Here is an 8,930-nt window from a genome sequence, read left to right as displayed (position 1 = left end):
TCTGGCTGTCAGTTCAGAAATGTTCTTGAGGTATGGTAACGTGGCTAGTCCTTTGGGTTGTGGCATGTCCTCATTCCATTGTCTTTCCCTTAGGCATCTGTTGATGAAATTGCGGGGGTAGCCGTTTTTGGTGAATACATTGTAGAGGTGTTCTTCCTCTTTTTGCAGCTGAGGATGTCCCCTAGACAGGGGACGAAACGTCTGCAACACAAATTCCCAGCTCGGCGAACAGAACCACATCAACGAGCACCCGAGCTACAAATCTTCTCACAAACTTTGAACACCTACGGGAGAGAGACGCTAAGACAAGCCAGGAAATGGGAATCCTGTGCCAACCGCCTAAGCGCCACATACAAACAACTCCGGTTCCTGCATGAATGCCAAAAGAATCGAATCCTCACACCATGTGTCAGATACAGACCACCAGTCAACAACCCACAAGCCAGAGACACAGCCAGACAGAACGGATTCAGGATGATCCAGATAATGATTACAGACACATACAACAGACTACACAAATATAGACAAGAAAGTGCGTGCCAAAAATCATTAATTTCAAAAGCCACCAATCAGGAATGGACCCGGACCATAGAACAGGCCATCACCATTGGACAGAACAGGACCACAGACTGCAAAAAAACGGCACTAAAAGAAAAAATGGCCAAACTAACACACAATAGAGAGGACACCACTACACATACCTGGGTTAGAAACCTCTCCCACAGACAGCTCACAGACACGGAAGGAACAATAATGGCCTAGGGACTCAACTACAACCACAGGGACGCCAAGACAGCAGACTTCCTAACGCACTAGAATGCACACTCAGAAACAATGGACTGAGAGAAGGGACACAACCAACAGTGAGACAAAGTATCGTACCGCTGATAAAAAGGAAAAGACAAACACACAACCTCAACACCAAGGAGAGGGAAGCACTAAAAACACTAAGAAATGATAAGAACATAATCATACTACCAGCAGACAAAGGCAGAATGATGGTCATCCTTGACAAAGCAGAGTACATCCAAAAAGCGCAACAACTACTTGCAGATACCAACACCTACCAAAAGAGGGAGTTTGACCCCACCCCACAGCTCACCAATAGGATAAACAACACACTGAGGAACCTGCAAAAAAACGGACAGATAACCAGGTCTGACCTACAAAGAATGAAACCTGAAAGCAACACCACCCCCAGATTCTATGGACTACCTAAAGTGCACAAACCAGACATCCCACTCAGACCCATAGTATCACTACCAGGGACACCATCACACAAACTGGCTAAAGAACTACAGCAGAAACTGAAACACCTGATCAACGGATCCAGACACTCTATACAGTCAACACAAGAATTCTTGGACATCATCAGAAATATACACATAGACAAGGAAGAAACTATGGTCTCATTCAATGTAATGGCACTGTTCACCTCTATCCACAAAACCCTAGCCAGAGAAACAATAGCCAACCTGCTGGACATACAGAACAGACAACAAGACGGGGAACCTATCAACGAAGATGGCATACTCAAACTACTGGACCTATGCCTCACAACACACTTCACATTCAACAACCAAATATATGAACAAATCAATGGCACACCCATGGGCTCACCCATCTCCGAACTCATAGCAAAGGCTGTAATGCAAGGATTAGAACAAACAGTCTTACCGCAAATTCAACCCAAACTCTGGGTCAGATATGTGGATGAAACCTTTGTAATCATTAAAAACACAGAAATAGAGAACACACACCGGATGATCAAGGCCACACTCACAGGAATCCGATTCACTAGAGAGGAAGAAAAGGACAACCAACTTCCATTCCTAGACGTGATGGTACAGAGAACACTGAACGGAGAATTCACCACAAAGGTATACAGGAAAGCCACTCACACAGACCAAGTCCTGAACTACGAAAGCAACCACCCCATCACACACAAAAGAAGTTGCATCAAGACACTGTTCAAAAGGGCCACAACACACTGCAGTACACCAGAACTGCAAAAAGAGGAAGAAGAACACCTCTACAATGTATTCGCCAAAAACGGCTACCCCCGCAATTTCATCAACAGATGCCTAAGGGAAAGACAACGGAATGAGGACATGCCACAACCCAAAGGACTAACCACGTTACCATATCTCAAAAACATTTCTGAACTGACAGCCAGTCTACTGCGACCACTAGGACTCATAACAGCACACAAACCAACAGCCACTCTCAGACAACAACTCACCAGGACAAAGGACCTGATACCCAGCATGATCAAAACCAACGTAGTGTACAAAATCCCATGCAAGGACTGCACAAAACACGACATAGGACAAACAGGAAGACAGCTAACGATCTGTATCCATGAACACCAACTAGCCACGAAACAACATGACCAGCTATCCTTAGTAGCCACACATGCAGATGACAAGCAACATGAGTTCAACTGGGACAACACTACTATTACAGGACAAGCCAAACAGAGAACAGCCAGGGAATTCCTAGAGGCATGGCACTCATCCACAGATTCTATCAACAAACACATCGACCTGGACCCAATATACCGGCCACTGCAGCGGACAGCTGGAACTGACAACCGGAAGCGGCAGAGACAAACCACTATAAAGGCCGGGGGAAACAACACAGAAGCACTTCACAGGAGGCTCCCAAGCACTGAGGATGTCACCTAAACAGGGGACGAAACGTCTGCAACACAAATTCCCAGCTCGGCGAACAAAACCACAACATCATCATTGATTTACAGCCAGTACATACATTGGGTCATTTTGATATAATGCATGGTTTTATAACAGACATGTTGAGTTCAAAGAAGAGATCCATTCCAGCAAAATGATAGATACGGTGAATAGAAAAGGTGGCAGGTGGAATTTAATTTAGATAAATGTGAAGTGCTGCATTTTGGGAAAGCATATCTAAGCAGGACTTACACACTTAATGAGAAGGTGCTGGGGAGTGTTGCTGAACAAAGAAACGTTGGAGTACAGGTTCATAGCTCCTTGAAAGTGGAGTTGCAAATAGATCACCTCAAACCTATGTCCTCTAGTTTTGGACTTGCCCTCCCTGGGAAAAAGACCTTGGCTATTCACCCTATCCATGCCCTTGATCCTGATAGTAACTGAAGCTCTGAGAAAGTTGAAGAAATCTCATGAAACTATGAACTGCCAGTTTAATTTCGGATGAGCATTTGGCCCACATGATCCTTGATCTGGACTTAATAAATTAGTTTTCAATTAGGGCTAGCAGGAAAAATCATTCTTGAACCAATGGTGTCATTACGAAACTCACTGATTGCTAATCAACCTGAAAGATGATGATTAAATACAAAGAGCAATTCTCCTAATTTGTTTCAATACTGGCTGACTATTGCAACCTAAATATTCAAAGTATTCAACCGAAGACAAAGAGAAACAATGGCTATAAACTTAACGAATTTGATTTTTAAATGGATAGCGACAGTGAAACCCCTGCATGTTCAGTGTACACACTGTCTGCATTCTTCAATCTCTGAGCAACCCTATTGTCAGGGAGAAGAGTAGATGCAGATTGAAGGCCAGGTGCTTCTCCATGTGGAAGAAAAGGAAATCACCCCCAGGGTAAAACCTCTCTTTTGCAGGCCATTCAAAAACAACATTGCCAGAGGCATGGGGCTGAATCACCTGCCTATTCTCTCAACCGAGGAAAAATATTAGGAGCAGCTGGGAAAGGAAAGGGCCTAAGGTGTGATTTTTGAAAAAAAAATTCTTAAACAAATAGAATCATTGGAAAATAGTGAAATGTAATCAGATTTGTGCTGGGTGAAGTGCATAGAGCATTCAACTCATGCTAAAATTGCAACAATGCACAAAAAAAATTAAATCAGATGGTGAGTTATGTTGACATTCAATAATATTTCAACGGTATTTCTTTACAGAATAATTTGTTAAATACAAAAGCTAACATTTCTATGTAAGTTACAATGCAGTGAGTATTGCTGATTAATTGAATGTATTAGCTGGCAAGCAATTTGCTTATTCAACACAGCCAATTCCTTACAATATTGCTACAGTTTAGAATAAGTAAAATCTTGTGCGGTAAATCCGGCTTGGAGCTGTATTTATAATTCCCTGGATTCCTTAGTGAGCTCCAAAGGACTGAAAATGATTTAAGGAAGTTGAGAGAACTGCAACAGCACAAATACTTTAGCAGTCTGCTGCTTGTCATCAGAGGTGACAGTTTTTGGACAACTTTCTGGATTTTGCTGTGACATAGGGAAATAGATAACAATGGTAATGAGTTACCCTGGTTGTCTTCACTTTTTCTAAGAGCCACTGGTTTAAAAGATTAATTGAAAATAATGTGTTTTTTTTGACAATTTCTTGTCTACTGCTCTCAGTTGGGGAGTGGCATGTATTGCTAAGGGTGGATAGATATCTATTATACATAAGCAAATATTTAATAACATTTTAAAATGTGTTCAGTTATGTTTGATACTTGACTCTTAGGATCATTGAATACTTTTAAAAGAAACGTAAACAGATTTTTGATTAATACGAAACTTAAATGTTAAGGAGGTAAGTGGGATTGTGGAGTTAATGCCACAATCAAATCAGCCATGTTCAATGGTGAAAGCAGACTGGAGGGACTGAATGGCTTCATCTTGCCCCTCTAATTCATATGTTTGGATGTACATTTATGACAGAAATTTTTCTTTTTGGCTATGGCAAATCTCTGGAAGACAAAATGTAATTAAATGAAATATTACAGAAATTTATCATCGAGGTTTTAAAACTCCAAAGCAAGAAACATTTCTGAAACTGAACAATTCTCGATTGATGAATATGGTAACAAGACTTTTTTTTCACAAACTGTATTCATTTTTAATGTTTTTCAACCTGACAGTGAATACTTGCTCATCTCATTTGCCTTTTCGATACAAAAAGAACAAGGTAGATACTTGTTTCTACTCAAAGAGGATTGCTCTATAACTGATTGTCCAATGTGTTCTTCCTTTTTGGAAATTCCTAGTCTCTCTTTGACATTTGAACTCATGTTGAATTCAGGAAGGCAACATGTGAAGACCTTGAATATAAAATCTGCTAAGCTGTAGGACATCACACTGAGTTCCCAATTTCCTGTATATTATGCATCTAAGGAAAATATTATATTATGATGAACTTGAAATCCTTATTCTGACATTGTTTTGGAATGGTTAGCATTACCCTGACATTTTTAATACAACACTGTTCCACATTACAGTGGTGGTAGATAATATGTATTGTTATGATATAAACTTGATTTTGCAGTATGCTGAGATCTGTGTTTGCACATGCAACTAGTGAGTTGCCACTCTCGACAATGGGTAGAGGGGTACATAATGAAGATCAAATGCTTCAACTGACAGGGAAGATGAGATTGTCCAGATTCCTTTTTAAGAATCCTAATTAGATTAGATTAGATTACATTACATTACAGTGTGGAAACAGGTCCTTCGGCCCAACAAGTCCACACCGCCTCGCCAAAGTGCAACCCACCCAGACCCCTACATTTACCCCTTTTAACCTAACACTATGGGCAATTTAGCATGGCCAATTCACCTAACCTGCACATCTTTGGACTGTGGGAGGAAACCGGAGCACCCGGAGGAAACCCACGCAGACACAGGGAGAACGTGCAAACTCCACACAGTCAGTCGCCTGAGGCGGGAATTGAACCCAGGTCTCTGGCGCAGTGAGGCAGCAGTGCTAACCACTGTGCCACCGTAATTGGTGGGCATAAAGTGAAAAAAAAACATGCAGAAGATTGTTTCCTTCCTAAAGCCAGCTTGTCATAATGACATCAATATCAACTATATTAATCAGTTCATGAGTATCACTACAAACTGTTGTAGCTGTAATTAAAATAGCTCATACTATTTAATAAGGACATAAACTGATTCAAGCCTGTCCTGAACTGAGGTTGTTTTGTTCAAGAGATCCTAAGCAGAATTTCATCTATTGATTGAGCTGTCATCTTTTAAAATTATAGATATTGCCTGACTGTTTTTTCTCCTGCCTTATTTCAAAGGCAGGGGAGCATTCATTTGAATGATCCATGCTTGTGGGCCGTGGTTTGCTATTACTTTCTGCAGTATGACTGAGCAAGAGACTCTCCCTCTCTGACTGCCTACTATCATGCCTATTGGAAAGATTTACAGATTGATGACCAACCTGTTTTGGCCACATTACAACTTGGAATTTAGTGCAGAATTGACCTTGAAGCTTGTAGCCAGAGGTAGGGATGCTACTAATAGGCTATAGATATTATAATCAGCTATTATAGATTCCATGTAAATAAGTATGAATAACTGCTTTATGGCCAGCTAACAGTGGCCATATACCAACCACAGTTTAGAATTTAGTCTCAAAGATAAATGTATAATAAAAGGGAATAGGATAAAATAATCTCTCCAGGGTGGGTTAGGAAAGAATACAAGTTTATAGATTTTCAGAAAATGGTAGCAAATGAAACTACTTTATGAAATGCTGCAGTCGTATCATTTGAACAAAGGTGGTGCTGGAATCACTATGAATGAAGTTTATCTGATAAACAGGATAGAAATTACCATTATAAATTGCTTTTAACACACAGCATCCCTGGTATAGTTTCACCATTTGCCTGATCACTAAATATGATCTTAAATTATACAGCAGCAGTACAAACTGCCTGTCAACCTTTGATTCCAGTTTATCTGGGTTAGATCAATTCTGACACCTTTGAAGTTGGCTTTTTCCCAATTAATTATTCCTATTCAGGACTATTCCTTGTTGTTTTTCACAACAATTTTAAATCTGTGATCACTGTCCCTAAGTGTTCCCCTATTGATACTTGATCCACTTTGCCCACCTTATTCCGAAGAACTGAGTCCAACAATGTCTTCTTTCTCATTGGAAATATAGAAGATTCTTCTGAACACTCTAGGAAACCTTACCACTCACTGTCCGTTACATGATTACTATCGCAGCCTATCTTCAATATTTAAAGTCGTTTATAATCACTCTATAATTCTATAAAACATCCTCTCAGTAAGCACCATATCAAGTCCCCTTAGGATATTATACGTTTCAATGAGATCACCTGCTATTCCTCTAAATTTCAATAGTAAGGCCCAATCTTAGATAAGCTCTTCATGCCAAGAATGACTCAAGCAAACCTCCTTCTCTAAGCTGCTTCTAATACAATTGTATCCTTTTTCACATAAGAAGATCAAAATTGTACACAGTACTCCAGATGTGGTCTTGCTAAGGTGCTGTAGACCCAGCACTTTCTCTTAATCTTTTCTCCTTGCAATAAACATCAATATTCCATTACTCTTTCCTACCTTTCTGTCCTTTTGAAATGTCAAATATCCCTCAATAACATGGTCACCTTGTATTCATGTTTCCCTCATGCCCTATCTATTTCAATATGTACTAACAGCTCATCCATTTTGTCACAGATGCTGTTTGCATGCAGACACAAAGCGTTTAATTCTTTTTACCATTTTTGCAAATTCTAGCCTTTCTGCTAATGCACTTTTAAATTTATACACTGCATCAATTCTTGTCATACTCGTGCTATCATTACCAAATTATTATCTTGTTGTTCGCCTTTGATTTATGACATCTCCACTCATGTGATCTCTTGCCCCACCTATTTTAGTTTAAAACCATCGCCACTGCCTTATTAATTGATTCACAAGAACACTGGTCCCAGCATGTTTCAAATGATTTCCATCGCAATGGTACAGTTCCACTTCCCCGAGTACTGGCACCAGTGTCCCATGAATTGAAATTAATTTCCCCCAAGCCAATCTTTGGGCCAGTCCTTCATACTTTTAATCTTATTTAGTCTATACCAATTTGCTTGTGGCTCAGATCTAGCAATTATGATCTTTTAAGATTCTGATTTCTAGTTTAGCCCATTGCTGCTCATCCTTTCTATATAGGATTTCTTTCATAACCCTACCTAAGCCATTGGTCTACTGCAAGTTACTCTTCATCCGTGAGCAAATGTCCCAAACGTTGGCACTGGACAAGCGATGCAGGCTTCTGAATTCACAATCTCAGTTGTGGAGAACAGTGTCCATTCTTCTGACTATATTATCTCAGACTGCCATTGTATTCCTATTAACTCCCCACTTCAATGGCTTCCTGTACCATGGTGCCATGGTCAGTTTGCTCATCCATAGTGTAGCCCCTGCTTTTGTCCATGCAGGCTGCAAAAATCTTGAACCTATTAGAAGTTGCTGGGGATCCTTCACATCTATATTCTTGATCTCCATCCGTGACTTACTCATAGTCACACTCTCCTGTCACTGACCATGGATCAAACAAGGAAATCCAATCCCAACAGATGTGATATTCTCCTCTTTACAGTTTCCATCTCGATTACTCAGAGCTGAAGTTCCATTAGCCACTGGCATTTACCAAAGGCATGGTAGTCCTGAATCATAGGCATTCAGGAACTCCCACATTCCACAGTTGCAAAACATCACCTTTCCTGCTATTTTTATCATGTTTAATTAAGTAACTATTTTGCAGATTAAATTTTAAATGTCTCTACCCTTGCCTCTGCTTATATTGAAATCAAAAGTAATTTCACCAGCTGATCAACCTGCTGTCTTTGTATAATGTCACAGTTTGGTTATTCTTTCCTCACATTTATGATCCCATTCTGCTTCCTTGTGCTCTTACCTCAATATCAAACTGTATTTGTGTTCAATGTAAGAAGCATTGGAAATGCCTTATGAAGGACAACCATCTCAAGCAATGTGACTGCTATGATGCAAAAACTATCATGGACTTGTTCCCCTGGCTCCCGCCTAAATTAATTTATTAAAATCAAGACCTTCTGGTTGCATTGATCCCAAAGTAAACATTGTAACCTGATAAACATTGTGGTATCATTGTGAAATC

The sequence above is a fragment of the Chiloscyllium plagiosum genome, unplaced genomic scaffold, assembly GCF_037043375.1.
Source record: "Chiloscyllium plagiosum isolate Xiang-an unplaced genomic scaffold, Cpla_swu_hap1 HiC_scaffold_9, whole genome shotgun sequence".
NCBI lineage: Eukaryota > Metazoa > Chordata > Chondrichthyes > Orectolobiformes > Hemiscylliidae > Chiloscyllium > Chiloscyllium plagiosum.
Note: the sequence above shows the minus strand (reverse complement) of the source record.